This window comes from Pristiophorus japonicus, chromosome 3 (assembly GCF_044704955.1).
Source record: "Pristiophorus japonicus isolate sPriJap1 chromosome 3, sPriJap1.hap1, whole genome shotgun sequence".
In the NCBI taxonomy this organism is placed as follows: domain Eukaryota; kingdom Metazoa; phylum Chordata; class Chondrichthyes; family Pristiophoridae; genus Pristiophorus; species Pristiophorus japonicus.
The window spans coordinates 330,368,892-330,392,125 of NC_091979.1; the positions used below are offsets into that span (position 1 = coordinate 330,368,892).

The window sequence follows — 23,234 nt, forward strand, 5'->3', positions numbered from 1 at the left end:
CTCTCCAAGTCCTCCATATCCTTTTTATAATATGGGGACCAGAATTGCACACACAAAGTCTAACCAAGGTTCGATACAAGTTTAGCATAACTTCACTACTTTTCCATTCTATAACAATTCAATTTTATAACAATCGATCCCAATAATTTAACTCAATAGTTTAAAGTCTTAAGTCCAACTTTGTCAGCATGCTGCGACATTCGATGTCTGCAGATAACTGGAGATCATTTTGTTTTAACTGCTAGATCTCTTGCTCTGCCATCCCCCGGGCAGTGTGAGTGGTGGGGTGGCGTTGCTGGTTAAAGATGAAATCAATGCAATTGTAAGGAAGGACATTAGGCTGGATGATGTGGAATCGGTATGGGTGGAGCTGTGGAATACCAAAGGGCAGAAAACACTAGTGGGTGTTGTGTATAGACCACCAAACAGTAGTAGTGAGGTTGGGGATAGCATCAAACAAGAAATAAGGGATGTGTGCAATAAAGGTACAGCAGTAATCATGGGCGACATTAATCTACACATTGATTGGACTAACCTAACTGGTAGGAATGCGGTGGAGGAGGATTTCCTGGAGTGTATTAGGGATGGTTTTCTAGACCAATATGTGGAGGAACCAATCAGGGAGCTGGCCATCCTAGACTGGGTGATGTGTAATGAGAAAGGACTAATTAGCAATCTTGTTGCAAGGCCCCTTGGGGAAGAGTGACCATAATCTGGTAGAATTCTTTATTAAAATGGAGAGTGACACAGTTAATTCAGAAACTAGGGTCCTGAACTTAAGGAAAGGTGACTTCGACAGTATGAGGCGTGAATTGGCTAGAATAGACTGGAAAACTATATTAAAAGGGTTGACGGTGGATAGGCAATGGCAAACATTTAAAGATCACAAGGATGAACTTCAGCAAATGTACATCCCTGTCTAGAGTAAAAATAAAACTGGGAAGGTGGCTCAACCATGGCTAACAAAAGAAATTAAGGATCGTGCTAAAGCCAAGGAAGAGGCATATAAATTGGCTAGAAAAAGCAACAAACCTGAGGACTGAGAGAAATTTAGAATTCAACAGAGGAGGACTCAGGGTTTAATTAAGAGGGGGAAAATAGAGTACGAGAGGAAGCTTGCAGGGAATATAAAAACTGACTGCAAAAGCTTCTATAAATATGTGAAGAAAAAAAGATTAGTAAAGACAAAGATTAGTAAGTCCCTTGAGGTCGGATTCAGGTGAATTTATAATGGGGAACAAAGAAATGGCAGACCAACTGAACCAATACTTCGGTTCTGTCTTCACGAAGGAAGATACAAATAACTTCCGAAGGTACTAGGGGACAGTGGGTCTCGTGAGAAGGAGGAACTGAAGGATATCCTTATTAGGCAGGAAATTGTGTTAGGGAAATTGATGGGATTGAAGGTCGATGAATCCCCGGGGTCTGATAGTCTACATCCCAGAGTACTTAAGGAAGTGGCCATAGAAATAGTGGATGCATTGGTGATCATTTTCCAACAGTCTATCGACTCTGGATCAGTTCCCATGGACTGGAGGGTAGTTAATGTAACACCACTTTTAAAAAAAGGAGGGAGAGAGAAAACGGGTAATTATAGACCGGTTAGCCTGACATCAGTAGTGGGGAAAATGTTGGAATCGATCATGAAGGATGAAAAAGCAGCGCATTTGGAAAGCAGTGACAGGATCGGTCCAAGTCAGCATGGATTTATGAAAGGGAAATCATGCTTGACGAATCTTCTGGAATTTTTTGAGGATGTCACTACCAGAGTGGACAAGGGAGAACCAGTGGATGTGGTGTATTTGGACTTTAAGAAGGTTTTTGACAAGGTCCCGCACAAGAGATTGTTGTGCAAATCAAAGCACATGGTATTGGAGGTAATGTATTGACGTGGATCGAGAACTGATTGGCAGACAGGAAGCAGAGAGTCGGGATAAATGGGTCCTTTTCAGAATGGCAGGCAGTGATTAGTGGAGTGCCGCAGGGCTCAGTGCTGGGACCCCAGCTCTTTACAATATACATTAACGATTTGGGTGAAGGAGTAGAGTGTAATATCTTCAAGTTTTCAGATGACACTAAACTGGGTGGCGGTGTGAGCTGTGAGGAGGACGCTCAGAGGCTGCAGAGTGACTTGGACAGGTTAGGCGAGTGGGCAAATGCATGGCAGATGCAGTATAATGTGAATAAATGTGAGGTTATCCATTTTGGGGGCAAAAACACGAAGACAGAATATTATCTGAATGGCGGCAGACTAGGAAAAGGGGAGGTGCTGTTAAATGTGGATTCTTTTCCCCCAATCACTGAGTCGAACACCGTTATTGCTTATAACAAAGCAGGCTTTATTGTTAATCACCGGCCGGGACTTTATCAGACAGAAGGAATGCTCTCTCGATAGAGCGCACCCACTTCCTACGGACAAAGTGACGTTACATTGTAAAGGCATAACGGTTATACATTTTCGGTACAAGATAACAAGATACAATTAGAGTGACATCCTAGTTCAGCCTATCCCCTTTGATCCCTCTTTCCCTTTGTCCACTCATGAGCCGACTTCGGTATGGTCTGTTTTTACACAAAGAGCCTTTATTCCTCTGTTGATGTTTCAAGTTAGTGGTGTGATCTATTAAGACCTTGGAGTTAGTTTGTTAGCTGTGTCAATATTGTAACATTTGCAGTCTCCAGTCTGAGATTTTTATGGCTATTCCTCCATGAATCCTTTGTTAACTTTTCACTGTCCCTATATTTTACCACATTCTCAACTTCAATGTCTGTATACATTCAATATACATTCTCAGTATGCATTCTCATTGCAACGAGACCTGGGTGTCATGGTTCATCAGTCACTGAAAGTTGGCATACAGGTGCAGCAGGCGGTAAAGGGAATGTTGGCCTTCATAGCTAGGGGATTTGAGTATAGGAGCAGGGAAGTCTTACTGCAGTTGTACAGGGCCTTAGTGAGGCCTCACCTGGAATAGTGTGTTCAGTTTTGGTCTCCTAGTCTGAGGAAGGACGTTCTTGCTATGAGGGAGTGCAGCGAAGGTTCACCAGACTGATTCCAGGGTTGGCTGTCATATGAGGAGAGACTGGATCAACTGGGCCTTTATTCACTGGAGTTTAGAAGAATGAGAGGGGATCTCATAGAAACATATAAGATTCTGGCGGGACTGGACAGGTTAGATGCGGGAAGAATGTTCCCGATGTTGGGGAAATCCAGAACTAGGGGACATAGTCTTTGGATAAGGGGTAGGTCATTTAGGACTGAGATGAGGATAAACTTCTTCACTCAGAGAGTTCTTAACCTGTGGAATTCCCTGCTGCAGAGAGTTGTTGATGCCAGTTCATTGGATATAATCAAGAGGGAGTTAGATATGGCCCTTACGGTTAAGGGGATCAAGGGGTATGGAGAGAAAGCAGGAAAGGGGTACTGAGGGAATGATCAGCCATGATCTTATTGAATGGCTGTGCTGGCTCAAAGGGCCGAATGGTCTAATCCTGCATCTATTTTCTATGATTTTATATTTCTACCGATACCTTCCCTTGATATCAAGGCTAGGAGAGGCACTCTGGAAGGTAAGGGGAACTGGGACTTGTTCATGGGAGTAACAGAAGGTAAGAGAACTGAAATAATCCAGAGTTAGAATGGAGAAAAGGCACAAAATGGAGCAGTCAGTAACAGGACATCAATTAGTCTCCTCTTATAGTCGAGACATCAAATATCGACACACTCTGTTATTTGAAATGTGAAAATATTGAACTCCAGCCCAGTTATTATCAGCAGAAACAAACCCCAACTGACAGAACGAACACAATTCAGTCAGGATGTGATTAAGAGCAACAATAACAGTAGAATCCAACCCCTGTAGTCACTTGTGAACTCGCTGGTGTCTCAGCAGGTCAGATGACCGAGTGAATCCCTTCCCACATTCAGAGTGGGTGAACAGCCTCTCCCCAGTGTGACTGCGATGATGCATTTCCAGCTTTTCAGGTTTGGTTCAGTTTTACACCCGCTGTGCGCAGAGTGAGAATAAAATCAATGAGCTGCTGATTTTCTCTGGTGGACACTGGGCCTTTGGTGCTGGCCCAATAGGGTGAGCCCGGGGTGGACCAGGGTCACCAGACAACAATCAGCACAACAAGGCTCCCTTTCAGGGGCCACTGACCTGTAACAAACATGTGTCCAATCAAACTGACAGACACCCTGAAGCCCCGCCCACCCATTGTCCCTGCCCTGTCGAAGCTCCGAGTAGAGCACTTGCTTTGGGAGTCTCATGTTGGGAATATGGACAGCCGAATGTGTAGAGTACACTCCACAATCCCTCACGGTTGACAGTGTCAAAGGCCTTGGTCAGGTCAATGAAGGTTGAGCCAATCCCACAGTCACTGACACCGATCTCCTCCCATGTGATATAAACCAACCCTTGTCACTGACACCAAGTGCACTGGGAAAATATGTTAAAGGGTAAGACTAGAAACGTAATGGCAAACATTTAAGGAGATATTCCATAACTCTCAGCAAAGATTTATTCAAGTGAGAAATAAAGATACTAAGAGAAGGATGAACCATCCCTGGCTAACTAAGGAAGTAAAGGATGGTATCAAATTGAATAAAAAGACATATAATGTTGCGAAGGTCAGAGGATTGGGACATTTTTAGAAACCAGCAAAGGACGACTAAAAAATGATAAAGACAGAAAAGATAGTAGATGAGAGCAAACCAGCAAGAAATAAAAAACAGACAGTGAAAGCTTCGATAGACATACAAAGGAAAGGAGCAGCTAAAGTAAACATTGGTCCCTTAGAGGATGAGACTGGAGAATTAATATTGGGAAATATGGAAATGACAGAGACTTTGAACAAATATTTTGTATTGGTCTTCACAGTAGAGGACACTAAACACATCCCAATAGTTGATAATCAAAGAGCTATTGCACGGGGGGGGGGGGCTGGGGGGAAACTTAAAACAGTCACTATCACTAGAGATAAAGTACTAAGCAAACTAATGGGACTAAAGGTGGACAAGTCCCCTGGACCTGATGACATGCATCCTAGGGTCTTAAAAGTGACTGCAGAGATAGTGGATGCATTGGTTGCAATCTACCAAAATTCCCTGAATTCTGGAGAGGTCCCAGCGGACTGGAAAACTGCAAATGTAACACCCCTATTCAAGTAAGGAGGGAGATGCAGTCAAGCAGAGTCAGCATGGTTTTATGAAAGGGAAATCATGTTTGACAAATTTCCTGGAGTTTGAGGATGTAACGAGCAGAGTGGATAAAGGAGAACTAGTTGATGTCGTATATTTGGATGAACAGAAAGTATTCCATATGGTGACACACAAAAGATTACTGCACAAGCTAAGAGCTCACTGGGTTGGGGGTAATATATCAGCATCGATAGAGGATTGGCAAACTAACAGAAAACAGAGTCAGGATAAATGGATCATTTTCAGGTTGGCAAACTAACTAGTAGGGTGCCGCAGGGATCAGTGCTGGGGCCTTAACTATTTACCATTTATATTAATGACTTGGATGAAGGGACCGAGTATAATGTAGCCAAATTTGCTGATGATACAAAGATAGGTGGAAAAGCAAGTTGTGAGGAGGTCGCAAAGAATCTACAAAGGGATTTGGATAGGCTCAGTGAGTGGACAAAAGTCTGGCAGATGGACTATAAACGCCAGGTTATCTCCTTTGGTAGGAAAAATAAAAAACAATTTATTATTTAAATGGGGAGAATTACAAAATGCTGTAGTACAAATGGGGTTCGTGTACATGTAGCTCAAAAGGTTAGCATGCAGGTACAGCAAGTAATCAGGAAGGCAAATGGAATGCTGGCCTTTATTGCAAGGGGGATGGAGTATAAAAGTCGGGAAGTCCTGCTACACCTGTACGGGGCGTTGGTAAGACCACACCTGGAGTACAGCGCACAGTTTTGGTCTGGACTTGTCTCCATTCCCGTGCCGAGGGGATTGCTACACCAGATGGGAGGGGCAACATTTGGGGACACTGATTCCCCACCAATTCCCATTCCCCTTCAGTCTGGTGGATATTGGAGGGGCCACTGTGTGTAATGTGCAACTCAGTCAGAATTGTCAGCAAGCTTTCTAATTGGAGATTTTATTCAGTGGAAACTTTCACAAACTATTGTAGATTTTGTACCAAAAGATCAGTTTAGGATTAAAGTGAAAGTTCATAATTTTATTGCAAATCAAATTTCTGTTGCGAGTTACTGAATTAAGAGGAAAGTTAACACACAGCGTTTCTTAAATGGACACTGCAGCCCTGAGAACACCATCAGCAATATATCCAGAATATTAAAGTCCAGCTCAGTTATAGAGTTATTATCATCAGCAGAAACAAACCCCAACTGTCAGAATGAACATGGTTCAGTCGGGATGTGATTAACAGCAGCAATAACAGCAGATTCCAACCCCTGCAGTCACTTGTGAACTCGCTGGTGTTTCAGCAGGTTGGATGACACAGTGAATCCCTTCCCACACACAGAGCAGGTGAACGGCTTTTCCCCAGTGTGAACTCGCTGGTGTATCAGCAGGTCGGATGACTGAGTGAATCCCTTCCCACACTCGGGGCAGATGAATGGCCTCTCCCCAGTGTGAACTCGCTGGTGAGCTACAAGTTGGGATGACCCAGGGAATCCCTTCCCACACACGGGACAGGTGAACGGCCTCTCCCCAGTGTGACTGCGTCGATGAGTTTCTAGCTCAGATGGTGATCTGAATCTCTTCCCACAGTCACTACATTTCCACAGTTTCTTCGTGATGCGGGTGTACTTATGTCTCTCCAGGTTGGACGATCAGTTGAAGCCTCGCCCACACACAGAACACGATTACAGTTTCTCCCCACTGTGAATGGTGCGATGTTTTTTCAGGCTGTGTAACTGGTAAAAACTTTTTCCACAGACAGTGCACTGGAACACTCACTCGGGTCTGTGTGTGTCTCGGTGCTTTTCCAGTCACACAGATATTTGAAATCTTTTTCCACAGGCAGAACAGACAAACATTTCTCCTTCCACTTTCAAAGGCCGATGATATTCAGGTCCTGATGAATCGATTGACTCCGTCAGATCTTGACGTGATGTTTGGTTTGTGTTTCCTGTCTGAAAATCTCCCCTTCTAATACGCTGAAAAAGGAGATAACAAAACTCATCACTGTCAGTACAAGACAGAAATTCAGAATAGACACATCTGGTTTCCATTGAACATTCTTTCCTCCCTGGTTCTTCCAAAGCTGTAAATCTCATGTCCTACACATTGTCCCTCCTGCTGGGCTGAAATCCAAATCATCACACAGTTCTAGACTGTTTCTCCTCCACTCTCAGTTTTCACCACCAATTCTGACTGGGTTCAGTTCTACACTCACTGGTTCCCCTCCCTCTCCTCCCCTGTAGGTTGCTGACTCTGGCTGGGTTTAGTTCTGCACTCACTGGTTCCTCTCCCTCTCCCTCCACAGATAGAAACATAGAAAATCGGTGCAGGAGTAGGCCATTCGGCCCTTTGAGAATGCACCGACATTCAATAAGATCATGGCTGATCATTCAACCTCACTACCCCTTTCCTGCTTTCTCTCCATACCCCTTGATCCCTTTGGCCGTAAGGGCCATATCGAACTCCCCTGTGAATATATCTAACAAACTGGCCTCAACAACTTTCTGCGGTAGAGAATTCCACAGGTTAACCACTGTATGAGTGAAGAAGTTTCTCTTCATCTCGGTCCTAAATGGCTGACCCCTTATCCTTAGACTGTGATCCCTGGTTCTGCAACTCCCCAGCAACAGGAACATTCTTCCTGCATCTAACCTGTCCAATCCCGTCAGAATTTTATATGTTTCTATGAGATCCCCTCTCATTCTTCTAAACTCCAGTGGTTACAAGCCCAGTTGATCCAGTCTCTCCTCATATGTCAGTCTTGCCATCCCAGGAATCAATCTGGTGAACCTTCGCTGCACTCCCTCAATAGCAAGAACGTCCTTCCTCAGATTAGGGGACCAAAATTGAACGCAATATTCCAGGTGTGACCTCACCAAGGCCCTGTCGCTGCAGTAAGACCTCCCTATACTCAAATCCCCTAGCTATGAAGGCCAACATGCCATTTACCTTCTTCACCGCCTGCTGTACCTGCATGCCAAACTTCAATGACTGATGAACCATGACACCCAGATCTTGTTGCACCTCCCCTTTTCCTAATCTGTCACCATTCAGATAATATTCTGTCTTCCTGTTTTTGTCATCAAAGTGGATCACCTCATATTTATCCACATTATACTGCATCTGCCATGCATTTGCCCACTCACCTAACCTGTCCAAGTCACCCTGCAGTCTCTTAGCATCCTCCTCACAGCTCACCCAGCTTCATGTCATCTGCAAACTTGGAGATATTACATTCAATTCCTTCATCTAAGTCATTAATGTATATTGTAAAGAGCTGGGGTTCCAGTACTGAGCCCTGCGACACCCCACTGGTCACTGCCTGCCATTCTGAAAAGGACCTGTTTATTCCGACTCTCTGCTTCCTGCCTGCCAACCAACTCTCTATCCATGTCAATTCATTACCCCCAATACCATGTGCTTTAATTTTGCACACTAATATCTTGTGTTGGACCTTGTCAAAAGCCTTTTGAAAATCCAAATACACCACATCCACTGGTTCTCCCTTGTCCACTCTACTAGTTACATCCTCAAAAAATTCTAGAAGATTTGTCAAGCATGATTTCCCTTTCATAAATCCATGCTGACTTGGACCGATCCTGTCACTGCTTTCCAAATGCACTGCTATTACATCTTTAATAATTGATTCCAACATTTTCCCCACTACTGATGTTAGGCTAACCGGTCTATAATTCCCTGTTTTCTCTCTCCCTCCTTTTTTAAAAAGTGGTGTTACATTAGCTACCCTCCAATCCATAGGAACTGATCCAGAGTTAATAGAATGTTGGAAAATGATCACCAATGCATCCACTATTTCTCGGGCCACTTCCTTAAGTACTCTGGGATGCAGACTATCAGGCCCTGGGGATGTATTGGCCTTTAATCCCATCAATTTCCCTAACACAATTTCCTGACTAATAAGAATTTCCTTCAGTTCCTTCTTTGCGCTAGACCCTCGAACCCCTAGTCCGGAAGGTTATTTGTGTCTTCCTTAATGAAGACAGATTCAAAGTATTTGTTCAATTGGTCTGCCATTTCTTTGTTCCCCATTATAAATTCACCCGATTCAGTCTGCAAAGGACCTACGTTGGTCTTCACTAATCTTTTTCTCTGGCTGGGTTCTGTGCTACAAAATTCTGACAGGATTGGACAGGTTCTGTTCTAAAATCACTGGTTCTGCTCACTAATCTCTGTCCTCTCTTCTAAAAGTGCTGACTTTGGCTGTGTTCAGTTCTACACTCACTGGTTCCCCTCCTCTGAAGACACTTACTCTGTCTGGGTTCAGTTCTGCACTCACTGGTTCCCCTCCCCTGAAGACACTTACTCTGTCTGGGTTCAGTTCTACACTCACTGGTTCCCCTCCCCTGAAGACACTGACTCTGGCTGGGTTCAGTTCTACACTCACTGGTTCTCCTCCCCTGAAGGTGCTGATCTGGCTGGGTTCAGTTCTACACTCACTGGTTCCCCTCCATCCACCCACTGATGGTGCTGACTCTGGCTGCTACACTCACTGGTTCCCTTCTCTCACCTCCCCTGCAGGTGCTGACTTTGGCTGGGTTCAATTCCACACTCACTGGTTCCCCTCCCTCTCCTTCTCTGAAGGTGCTGAGCCTGGCTGGGTTCAGATCTACACTCACTGGTTTCCTCTTCCTCACCTCCCCTAAAAGTGTAGATTGTGACTGGGTTCAGTTCTACACTCACTGGTTCCCGTCCCTCTCCTCCCCTGAGGGTACTGACTCTGGTTGTGTTCAATTCCACATTCACTGGTTCCCGTCCCTCTCCTCCCCTGAAGGTGCTGACTCTGGTTGTGTTCAATTCCACACTCACTGGTTCCCGTCCCTCTCCTCCCCTGAAGGTGCTGACTCTGGTTGTGTTCAATTCCACACTCTATGGTTCCCCTCTCTCTCCTCCCCTGAAGGTGCTCCCCAAGATGGTTTTTTAGACCAGTATGTTGATGAGCCTACTAGGGAACAAGTTATCCTAGATTGGGTATTGTGTAATGAGAAGGGGTTAATTAACAGTCTTGTTGTGCGGGGTCCTTTAGGGAAGAGTGACCATAACATGATTGAATTCTTTCTTAAGATGGAAAGTGAAGTATTCCAATCCGAAACTAGGGTCCTAAATCTAAACAAAGGAAACTACGAAGGTATGAGGAATGAATTGGTTATGATAGTTTGGGAAGATTCATTAAAAGGCATGACAGTGGATAGGCAATGGCTAATATTTAAGAAACGAATGCATGAATTGCAACAGTTATACATTCCTTTCTGGCGTGAAAACACAAAAGGAATAGTGACCCAACCATGGCTAACAAAAGAAATTTAGGATAGTATTAGATCCAAAGAGGAGTTATACAAAGTTACCAGAAAAAGTAGCAAGCCTGAGGATTGGGAGCAGTTTAGAATTCAGCAAAAAAGGACCAAGAGATTGATTAAGAGGGAAAAATAGAGTATGAGAGTAAACTTGCAAGGAAATTAAAAACCGACTACAAAAGTTTCTACAAGTACGTAAAAAGAAAAAGATTAGTAAAGGAAAATGTAGGGCCTTTACAAGCAGAAACGAGGAGAATTTGTAATGGGGAACAAGGAAATGGCAGAACAATTAAATAAATACTTTGGTTCTGTCTTCACGGAAGAGGACACAAATAACATCCCAGAAATGCTAGGGAACCAAGGGTCTAGTGAGCAAGAGGAATTAAAGGAAGTGATTATTAGTAAGAAAATAGTGCTGGAGAAACTAATGGGACTGAAGGCCGATAAATCCCCAGGACCTGATGATCTACATCCCAGAGTACTAAAGGAGGTAGCCATGGAAATAGTGGATGCATTGGTTGTCATCTTCCAAAATTCTACAGATTATGGAACAGTTCCCGCAGATTGGAGGGGGGCAAATGTAACCCCACTATTTAAAAAAGGAGGGAGAGAGAAAACAGGGAACTACAGACCGGTTAGCCTGACATCAGTAGTAGGGAAAATGCTAGTCTATTATGAAGGATGTGATAACGGCACACTTAGATAATATCAACAGGATTAAACAAAGTCAACATGGATTTATGAAAGGAAAATCATGTTTGACAAACAGACTGGAGTTTTTTGAGGATGTAACTGATAGAATAGATAAGGGAGAACCAGTGGATGTAGTGTATTTGGATTTTCAGAAGGCCTTTGATGAAGTCCCACATAAGAGGTTACTGTGCAAAATTAAAGCACATAGAATTGGGGGTAATGTATTGGCATGGACTGAAAATTGGTTAACTGACAGGAAATAGAGAGTAGGAATAAACGGGTCTTTTTCGGGGGTGGCGGGCAGTGACTAGTGGGGTACCACAGGGATCAGTGCTGGGGCCCCAGCTATTCACAATATATATATTCGCTGCAAGGCGATTTAGATAGGCTGAGTGAGTGGGCAAACACATGGCAGATGCAGTATAACGTGGATAAATGTGAAGTTATCCACTTTGGTAGGAAAAACATAAGGACAAAGTATTATTTAAATGGTTTTGGCTTGGGAAGTGTCGATGTACAGAGGGACCTGGGTGTCCTTGTACACCAGTCATTGAAAGCAAACATGCCAGTGCAGCAAGCAGTTAGGAAGGTAAATGGTATGTTGGCCTTCATTGCAAGAGGATTTGAGTACAGGAGCAAGGATGTCTTACTACAGTTATACAGGGTCTTGGTGAGACCACACCTGGAGTACTGTGTACAGTTTTGGTCTCCTTACCCAAGAAAGGATATACTTGCCATAGAGGGAGTGCAACGAAGGTTCACCAGACTGATTCCTGGGATGGCAGGACTGTCGTATGAGAGAGATTGGGTCGACTAGGCCTGTATTCACTAGAGTTTAGAAGAATGAGAGGGGATCTCATTGAAATGTATAAAATTCTGACTGGGTTGGATAGACTGGATGGGGGGAGGATGTTTCCCCTGGTTGGGAAGTCTAGAACAAGGGGTCACAGTCTCAGGATACGGGATAGGAAATTTAGGACCGAGATGAGGAGAAATCTTTTCAATCAGAGGGTGGTGAACCTGTGGAATTCTCTACAACAGAAGGCTGGAGGCCAAGTCACTGAATATATTTAAGAGGGAGATAGATAGATTTCGAGACACAAAAGGCATCAAGGGGTATGGGGAAAAAGCAGGATTTATGGGCCCAAGTTTCCACATGATTTGCGCCTGATTTTTAGGAGCAACTGGTGGAGAACAGACTATCTTAGAAATCGCAATTCTCCACATTTTCTTTTCCGCAGTTCTAGTCAGGTAGAACAGTTCTACTTTGGAACAGAATTTTTTCTTCAAAAGGGGGCATGTCCGGCCACTGACGCCTGATTTCAAAGTTTCCACAGTGAAAACGTACTCCAAACTAACTTAGAATGGAGCAAGTGAAGATTTTTGTAGAACTGAAAAAACCTGTTCTACACATTAAAAAATCAGGCGCAGGTTACAAATTAGGCGTCCAGAACGAGGTGGGGGGGGGGGAGAGGGGGGGGGAAGGGAACTCATTAAATTCTACAATAAATCCTTATTTATACTTCTACAAATATTATACAAATAAATCCAACCTGAATAAACATTTATAAGCAAAGAAAAGATTAAATAAACCATCTTCCTACCTGTGTGAAAGTGCTTCAGCCAGCCTCAAGTTTGTTCGTCCGTTCCCGACGGCGGGAGGGAGGGAGTGCGGGCCCGATCGACCGAACGCAGCGGGGAGGAAGAAGACGTTCCAGACGGGAAGGAGACAGTGAGCTGCAAGAAGCCTCAGTGCTGATGGCAACGTGGTTTTATTAAAAAATGTTCAAAAATTAAACAGCTACAAAGAACGACAAAAATGGCCGAGTGCCGATGCTTCCTTCACACTGAGCATGCACGAACGCTCCAACGCGCACGCGCAGCGTTGCCGGCAGGAAAAAAACTAATTTAAATAGTACCCGCCCCCTCCCACTTACAAAATTGCCGCGAGTGTAGGCTCCGCCCCCCGGGCGCCGCGCCAAACAGACAAGGAGCTGCAGAACGCTCCAGAATCGCGAGTTTTTTTTCCGGCGCCGTTTTAGGCGTGAAAAACGGGCGCCCAGCTCGGAGGGGCACCCATTTTTTATTGTGTGGAAACTTGGGCCCAAGGTGTTGAGATCGAGGAGCAGCCATGATCATACTGAATGGCGGTGCAGATTCGAAGGGCCGAATGGCTTACTACTGCTCCTATTTTCTATGTTTCTATGTGCTGACTCTGGCTGGGTTCAGTTCCACACTCACCGGTTCCCCTCCCTCACCTCCCCTGAAGTTGCTGACTCTGGGAGGGTTCAGTTCTACACTCACTGCTACCCCGACAAGTGCTGACTCTGGCTGATTTCAGTTCTGTGCTCTCTGGTTCTGCCCCCAACCTCTCCTAAAGGAGCTGACTCTGGTTGGCTTCAGTTCTACACTCACTGGTTCCCCTCCCCTGAAGGTGCTGACTCTGGCTGGGTTCAGTTCTACACTCACTGGTTCTCCTCCCCTGAAGGTGCTGACTCTGGCTGGGTTCAGTTCTACACTCACTGGTTCTCCTCCCCTGAAGGTGCTGACTCTGGCTGGGTTCAGTTCTACACTCACTGGTTCTCCTCCCCTGAAGGTGCTGACTCTGGCTGGGTTCAGTTCTACACTCACTGGTTCCCCTCCCCTGAAGGTACTGACTCTGGCTGGTTTCTCTTCTACACGAACATCACTCACAACCAGTGCCCACTGCAAGCCTGGAATAATAACCGGAATATCGGCGGTTGCAGCTCGGGGGCTTTCTCACAGGCCCAGGCTAATAGTGGCCATCTTGGTGCAGGAAGGCAGGTTCAGCGATCCGCCACCTTGATTCAGTGAGTAGCATGTGCGGCCATCTTGGTGCAGGGACGAAGTGAATGGTGTCAGTGTGGAACTGAACCCAGCCAGAGTCAGCACCTTCAGGGGAGGGAGAGGGAGGGGAACCAGTGAGTGCGGAGCTGAACCCAGCCAGAGTCAGCACCTTCAGGGGAGGGAGAGGGAGGGGAACCAGTGTGTGTGGAGCTGAACCCAGCCAGAGTCAGCACCTTCAGGGGAGGGAGAGGGAGGGGAACCAGTGTGTGTGGAGCTGAACCCAACCACAGTCAGCACCTTCAGGGGAGGGAGAGGGAGGGGAACCAGTGTGTGCGGAGCTGAACCCAGCCACAGTCAGCACCTTAAGGGGAGGGGACAGATGGGAGGGAGGGGAACCAGTGAGGATAGAACTGAACCCAGCCAGAGTCAGCATCTTCTGGGGGGGGGGGGGAAAGAGAGGGGAAACCAGTGAGTGGAACTGAAACCAGCTAGAATCAGCACTGAAGGGGAGGAGAGGGGGGGAACACAAGAACATAAGAAATAGGAGCAGGAGTAGGCCATATAGCCCTTGAGCCTGCTCCGCCATTTAATACGTTATTGGTTGATCTGATCATGGACTCAGGTCCACTTCCCTGCCCGCTCCCCATAACCCCTTATTCCCTTATCGGTTAAGAAACTGTCTATCTCTGTCTTAAATTTATTCAATGTCCCAGCTTCCACAGCTCTCTGAGGCAGCGAATTCCACAGATTTACAAGGCTCCTAGAGAAGAAATTCCTCCTCATCTCAGTTTTAAATGGGCGGCCCCTTATTCTAAGATTATGCCCCCTAGTTCTAGTCTCCCCCATCAGTGGAAACATCCTCTCTGTATCCACCTTGTCAAGCCCCCTCATAATCTTATACGTTTCGATAAGATCACCTCTCATTCTTCTGAATTCCAATGTGTAGAGGCCCAACCTACTCAACCTTTCCTCATAAGTCAACCCCCTCATCTCCGGAATCAATTGAGTGAATCTTCTCTGAACTGCCTCCAAAGCAAAGTGTATCCTTTTGTAAATATGGAAACCAAAACTGCACGCAGTATTCCAGATGTGGCCTCACCAATGCCCTGTATAACTGTAGCAAGACTTCCCTCCTTTTTTACTCCATCCCCTTTGCAATAAAGGCCAAGATTCTTCCTGATCACTTGCTGTACCTGCATACTAACCTTTTGTGTTTCATGCACCAAGACCCCCAGGTCCCGCTGTACTGCGGCACTTTGCAATCTTTCTCCATTTAAATAATAACTTGCTCTTTGATTTTTTTTCTGCCAAAGTGCATGACCTTACACTTTTCAACATTTTACTCCATCTGCCAAATTTTTGCCCACTCACTTAGCCTGTCTATGTCCTTTTGCAGATTTTTTGTGTTCTCCTCACACATTGCTTTTCCTCCCATCTTTGTATTGTCAACAAACTTGGCTACGTTACACTCAGTCCTTTCTTCCAAATCGTTAATATAGATTGTAAATAGTTGGGGTCCCAGCACTGATCCCTGCGGCACCCCACTGGTTACTGATTGCCAACCCGAGAATGAACCATTTATCCTGACTCTCTGTTTTCTGTTAGTTAGTCAATCCTCTATCCATGCTAATATATTACTCCCAACCCCATGAACTTTTATCTTGTGCAGTAACCTTTTATGTGGCACGTTGTCAAATGCCTTCTGGAAGTCCAAATACACCACATCCACTGGTTCCCCTTTATCCACCCTGTTTGTTACATCCTCAAAGAATTCCAGCAAATTTATCAAATATGACTTCCCCTTCATAAATCCATGCTGACTCTGCCTGACCGAATTTTGCTTTTCCAAATGTCCTGCTACTGCTTCTTTAATAATGGACTCCAACATTTTCCCAACCACAGATGTTAGGCTAACTGGTCTATAGTTTCCTGCTTTTTGTCTGCCTCCTTTTTTAAATAGAGGCGTTACATTTGCAGTTTTCCAATCTGCTGGGAGCTCCCCAGAATCCAGGCAATTTTGGTAAATTACAACCAATGCATCCACAATCCCTGTCGCTACTTCTGTTAAGACCCGAGGATGCAAGCCATCAGGTCCAGGGGATTTATCTGCCTTCAGTCCCATTATCTTACCGAGTACCACCTCCTTTGTGATTGTGATTGTGTTAAGTCCCTCCCTCCCCTATAGCCCATTGACTATCCACTGTTGGGATATTGTTTGTGTTCTCCACCGGAAAGACTGATACAAAATATTTGTTCAGAGTTTCTCCCATCTCCATGTTCCCCTTTACTAATTCCCCAGTCTCACCCTCAAAGGAGCCAACATTTACTTTACCCACTCTTTACCTTTTTATATACCTGTAGAAACTCTTGCTATTTGTTTTTATATTTCGTGCTAGTTTACTTTCATAGTCTATCTTCCCTTTCTTAATCATTTTTATAGTCGTTCTTTGTTGGCTTTTAAAAGCTTCCCAATCTTCTGTCCTCCCTGTAGTTTTGGCCACTTTGTGTGCCCTTATTTTTAATTGAATCCCGAGCTTTATTTCTTTAGTTACCCACAGATGGCTATCTTTTCTTTTACACTCTTTTCTTCTCACTGCAATATATTTTTCTTGAGTTATGAAATATCTCCTTAAATGTACACCACTGTTCATCAACCGCCTACACTTGAATCTATTTTCCCAGTCCACTTTAGCCAACTCTGCCCTCATACCTTTGTAGTCTCCTTTATTTAAGCTTATTTCACTGGTTTGAGATCCAACTTTCTCATCCTCCATCTGAATTTGAAATTGAACCATGCTATGATCACTCATTCCCAGGGGATCCTTTACTAGGAGATTGTTTATTAATCCTGTCTCATTACACAGGACCAGATCTAAGATAGCCTGCCCCCTGGTTGGTTCTGTTACATACTGCTCAAGGAACCCGTCCCTTACGCACTCTATGAACTCCTCCTCAAGGCTACCCTGACCAATTTGATTTGTCCAATCAATATGGAGGTTAAAATCACCCATGATTATTGCTGTTCCCTTTTTACAAGCCCCCACTATTTCCTGGTTTATACTCCGACCAACAGAGTTGCTACTGTTAGGGGGCCTATAGACTTCGCCCACCCGTGACTATTTCCCCTTATTATTCCTTTTTTCCACCCAAACTGTTTCAACATCCTGATCATTTGAGCCAATATCGTTTCTCATTATTGGTGATTCCATCAATAGAGCTACCCCACCTCCTTTTCCTTTCTGTCTGTCCTTCCAGATTGTCAAATACCCCTGAATATTTAATTCTCAGTCCTGGTCACCTTGCAACCACGTCTCTGTAATGGCTATCAGATCATACCCATTTGTATCTATTTGTGCCGTCAACTCATCTACGTGCGTTTAGACAAAGTGCCTTTAAATTTGTTTTTTTTACCTTTTTTTCCTGCTTGTTTCCTTTCTCCTTCAAACTCACTTTCTTTAATTTTGCTTTCTAATTCCAGCTTTATCCCCTCCCTACTGAATCTATTTTCAGGTTCCCATCCCCCTGCCAAGCTAGTTTAAACCCTCCCCAACAGCACGAACAAACCTCCCCCAGCGAGGATATTGGTCCCGGCTCTATTGAGGTGCAACCCGTCCGGCTTGTACAGGTCCCACCTCCCCCAGAAGTGGTCCCAATGCCTCAGGAAACTAAAGCCCTCCCGCCTGCACCATCTCTCCAGCCATGTATTCTTCTGCTCTATCCTCCTGTTTCTGTACTCACTAGCTCATGGCACCGGGAGTAATCCGGAGATTACTACCTTTTGAGGTCCTGCTTTTTAATCTCTCTCCTAGCTCTCTAAACTCTGCCTGCAGGACCTCATCCCTCTTTCTACCGATGTCATTGGTCCCGATATGGACCACGCCCTCTGGCTGTTCACCCTCTCCCCCCAGAATGCCCTGCAGCCGCTCAGTGACATCCTTGATCCTGGCACCAGGGAGGCAACATACCATCCTGGAGTCACGTCTGCGGCCGCAGAAACACCTGTCTGCTCCCCTGACTATTGTATCCCCTATCTCTATAGCTCTTCCATTCTTCTTCCCCCCGCCCCCACGAGCCACCATCGCCCTCACTGGTACTCAGAACACAGTACCGGTTAGAGAGGGAGATGGACTCGGGACTCTCCTGCACTACCTGCCTAGTCCTCCTCTTCTGTCTGGCAGTCACCCAATCCCTCTCTGCCTGCACATTATTAAGCTGTGGGGTGACCACCTCTGGAAACGTGCTATCCACGTAGCTCTCAGTCTCACGGATGCACCGCAGTGACTCCAGCCGCCGCTCAAGCTCCAAAACACGGAGCTGGAGTTGGTGCAGCTGGAAACAGCTCCTGCACACTTGGTCATCCCGGCCACGCGAAGCATCCAGGATTTCCCACATGTCACAGGATGTGCAATCCATGGGACTGAGCTGTCCTGCCATCCCTCTAGTTACACTCGCAACTATCAAATAGAACTAAACTCTAAACCTTAGCACAACACACCCAGCCGCTACTCAGCAATCAACTGATTTAACTAACCTTTATTTAAAGACTAAGTACTAACTTAACAGAGAAAAAAAACCTTCAGGGAAGGAGAGGGGAACCAGTGAGTGCAGAACTGAACCCAGCCACAGTCAGCACCTTCAGGGGAGGGGAACCAGTGAATGTAGAACTAAACCCAGCCAGAGTCAGTACCTTCAGGGGAGGGGAACCAGTGAGTGTAGAACTGAACCCAGCCAGAGTCAGTACTTACAGGGGAGGGGAACCAGTGAGTGTAGAACTGAACCCAGCCAGAGTCAGTACTTACAGGGGAGGGGAACCAGTGAGTGTAGAACTGAATCCAGCCAGAGTCAGTACCTTCAGGGGAGGGGAACCAGTGAGTGTAGAACTGAACCCAGCCAGAGTCAGTACTTACAGGGGAGGGGAACCAGTGAGTGTAGAACTGAACCCAGCCAGAGTCAGCACCTTCAGGGGAGGGGAACCAGTGAGTGTAGAACTGAACCCAGCCAGAGTCAGTACCTTCAGGGGAGGGGAACCAGTGAGTGTAGAACTGAACCCAGCCAGAGTCAGTACCTTCAGGGGAGGGGAACCAGTGAGTGTAGAAATGAACCCAGCCAGAATTGATGGTTATAACTGGGAGTGGAGGAGAAACAGTCTAGAAATGTGTGTTGATTTGGATTTGAGCCCAGCAGGAGGGACAGTGTGTGGGACAGGGATTTACAGCTTTGGAAGAACAAGAGAGGAAAGAATGTTCCATGGAAACTAGATGCGTCTATCCTGAATTTCTGTCTTGTACTGACAGTGATGAGTTTTGTTATCTCCTTTTACAGTGTATTAGAAGGGGAAATTTTCAGACAGGAAACACAAACCAAACATCACGTCAAGATCTGACGGAGTCAATCGTTTCATCAGGACCTGAATATCATCGGCCTTTGAAAGTGGAAGGAGAAATGTTTGTCTGTGGGAAAAGATTTCAAATATCTGTGTGACTGGAAAAGCACCGAGACACATACACCCGAGTGAGTGTTCCAGTGCACTGCCTGTGGAAAGAGCTTTAACCAGTTACACAGTCTGAAAAAACATCGCACCATTCACAGCGGGGAGAAACCGTACACGTGTTGTGTGTGGGCGAGGCTTCAACTGATCATCCAACCTGGAGAGTCACAAGGACACCCACACCACGGAGAAACCGTGGGAAGGTATTTAGATCATTGTCTGAGCTGGAAATTCATCAACGCAGTCACACTGGGGAGAGGCCATTCACCTGCTCAGAGTGTGGGAAGGGATTCACTCGATCATCCCACCTGCTGACACACCAGCGAGTTCACAAGTGACTGCAGGGATTGGAATCTGCTGTTATTGCTGCTGTTAATCACATCCCAACTGAACCATGTTCATTCTGACAGTTGGGGTTTGTTTCTGCTGATGTTAATAACCCTATAACTGGGCTGGACTTTAATATTCTGGATATATTGCTGATGGTGTTTTTATCGCTGCAGTGTCCATTTAAGAAACGCTGTGTGTTATCTTTCCCCTTAATTCAGTAACTCGAAACAGAAATTTGATTTGCAATAAAATTATGAACTTTCATTTTAATCCTAAATTGATCTTTGGTACAAAATCTGCAATAGTGTGTGAAAGTTTCCACTGAATAAAATCTCCAATTAGAAAGCTTGCTGACAATTCTTACTGACTTGCACATTACACACAGTGGCCCCTCCATTATCCACCAGAAAGAAGGGGAATGGGAATTGGTGGGGAATCAGTGTCCCCAAATGTTGCCCCTCCGTCTGGTGTAGCAATCCCCTCGGCACGGGAATGGAGACAAGTCCAGACCAAAACTGTACGCAGTACTCCAGGTGTGGTCTTACCAACGCCCCGTACAGGTGTAGCAGGACTTCCCGACTTTTATACTCCATCCCCCTTGCAATAAAGGCCAGCATTCCACTTGCCTTCCTGATTACTTGCTGTACCTGCATGCTAACTTTGAGCTACATGTACTAGAACCCCCAGATCCATCTGTACTACAGCATTTTGTAATCATCCCCAATTTAATAATAATTTGCTTTTTTATTTTTCCAACCAAAGGAGATAACTTGATATTTTACCACATTATAGTCCATCTGCCAGATTTTTGCCCACTCACTGAGCCTATCTATATCCCTTTGTAGATCCTCCTAACAACTTGCTTTCCCACCTATCTTTGTATCATCAGCAAATTTGGCTGCGTTACTCTCGGTCCCTTCATTAATGTAAATTGTAAATAGTTGAGGCCCCAGCACTGATCCCTGCAGCACCACACTGGTTACAGTTTGCCAACCTGAAAATGACCCATTTATCCCGACTATCTGTTTTCTGTTAGTTAGCCAATCCTCTATCCATGCTAATATATTACCCCAACCCCGCGAACTTTTATCTTGTGCAGTAACCTTTTGTGTGGCACCTTATCGAATGCTTTCAGGAAATCGAAATATACAACATCAACTGGATCTCCTTTATCCACTCCGCTCGTTACATCCTCAAACAACTCCAGCAAATTTGTCAAACATGATTTCCCTTTCATAAAACCATCATCGTCATCATCATCATAGGCAGTCCCTCGGAATCGAGGAAGACTTGCTTCCACTCCTGAAGTGAGTTCTTTGGTGGCTGAACAGTCCGATACGAGAGCCACAGACTCCATCACAGGTGGGACAGACAGTCGTTGAGGAAAGGGGTGGGTGGCACTGGTTTCCCGCACGCTCTTTCCGCTGCCTGCGCTTGATTTTTGCACACTCTCGGCGTTGAGACTTGAAGTGCTCAGTGCCCTCCCGGATGCACTTTCTCCACTTAGGGTGGTCTTTGGCCAGGGACTCTCAGGTGTCAGTGGGGATGTCGCACTTGTTCAGGGAGGCTTTCAGGGTGTCCTTGTAACGTTTCCGCTGCCCACCTTTGGCTCGCTTGCCATGAAGGAGTTCCGAGTAGAGCACTTGCTTTGGGAGTCTCGTGTCTGGCATGCGAACTATGTGGCCTGCCCAGCGAAGCTGATCGAGTGTGGTCAGTGCTTCAATGCTGGCGATGTTGGCCTGGGCGAGGATGTTGATTTTGGTGCTCCTGTCCTCCCAGGGGATTTGTAAGATCTTGCGGAGACATTGTTGGTGATATATCTCCAACGACTCGAGGTGTCTACTGTACGTGGTCTATGCCTCAGCCATACAGGAGGGCGGGTATTACTACAGCCCTGTAGACCATGAGCTTGGTGGTAGATTTGAGGGCCTGGTCTTCGAACACTCTTTTCCTCAGGCGGCTGAAGGCTGCACTGGTGCACTGGAGATGGTGTTCAATCTCCTCATCAATGTCTGCTTTTGTTGATGAGGCTCCCGAGGTATGGGAAATGGTCCACGTTGTTGAGGGCCGCGCCGTGGATCTTGATGACTGGAGGGCAGTGCTGTGCGACGAGGACAGGCTGGTGGAGGACCTTTGTCTTACGGATGTTTAGCGTAAGGCCCATGCTTTCGTATGCCTCAGTGAATACGTGGACTATATCCTGGAGTTCAGCCTCAGAATGTGCGCAGATGCAGGCGTCGTCCGCGTACTGTAGCTCAACGACAGAGGTTGGGGTGATCTTGGACCTGGCCTGGAGACGGCGAAGGTTAATCAGCTTCCCACTGGGTCTGTAGTTTAGTTTCACTCCAGCGGGGAGTTTGTTGACTGTGAGGTGGAGCATGGCAGTGAGATAGATTGAGAAGAGGGTTGGAGCGATGACGCAGCCCTGTTTGACCCCAGTCCGGACGTGGATTGGGTCTGTAATGGATCTGTTGGTAAGGATCACGGCCTGCATGTCGTCGTGGAGCAGGCGAAGGATGTTGACAAACTTTTGGGGGCAGCCGAAACGGAGGAGGACGCTCCATAGACCCTCGCGGTTGACAGTGTCAAAGGCCTTTGTAAGGTCGAGAAAGGCCATGTATAAGAGCTGGTGCTGTTCCCTGCATTTTTTCTGCAACTGTCACGCTGCAAAGATCATGTCCGTTGTGTCCCGTAGGGGATGAAATCCGCACTGTGACTCCGGGAGGAGCTCCTCGGCCACAGGGAGAAGACGGTTGAGGAGGATTCTAGCGACAACTTTCCCAGTGGCTGATAGCAGGGAGATTCCCATGTAATTGCCGCAGTCGGACTGGTCACCTGTTTTAAAGATGGTCACGATCACTGCATCTCTGAGATAAAACCAAGCTGACTCTGCCTGACTGCAATATGATTTTCTAAATGTCCTGCTACTACTTCCTTGATGATGGTCTCCAGTATTTTCCCAATGACAGATGGTAGGCTAACTGGTCGATAGTTTCCCGTTCTCTGTCTCCCTCCTTTCTTCAATAGGAGTGTCACATTTGCGGTCTTCCAGTCCGTTGGGACCTCTCCAGAATTAAGGACATTTTGGCAGATTACAACCAATGCATCCACTATCTTTGCAGCCACTTCTTTTAAGACCCTGGGATGCATGTCATCAGGTCCAGGGGACTTGTCCACCTTTAGTCCCATTAGTTTGATCAGTACTTTATCTCGAGTGATAGTCACTGTTTTAAGTCCCCCCTTCCCCCCACAATAGCTCTTTGATTATCAACTATTGGGATGTGTTTAGTGTCCTCTGCCGTAAAGACCAATACAAAATATTTGTTCAAAATCTCTGCCATTTCCATGTTTCCCATTATTAATTCTCCAGTCTCATCCTCTGAGGGACCAATGTTTACTTTAGCTACTCCTTTCCTTTTTATATCCCTGTAGAAACTCCTAC

At 45.8% G+C, this 23,234-nt stretch overlaps 1 pseudogene; it reads right to left on the bottom strand.

The window, feature by feature from the left end:
• Nucleotides 1-23,234, bottom strand: part of LOC139256522 (zinc finger protein 850-like) — a 511,041-nt pseudogene that overhangs the window by 408,267 nt on the left and 79,540 nt on the right.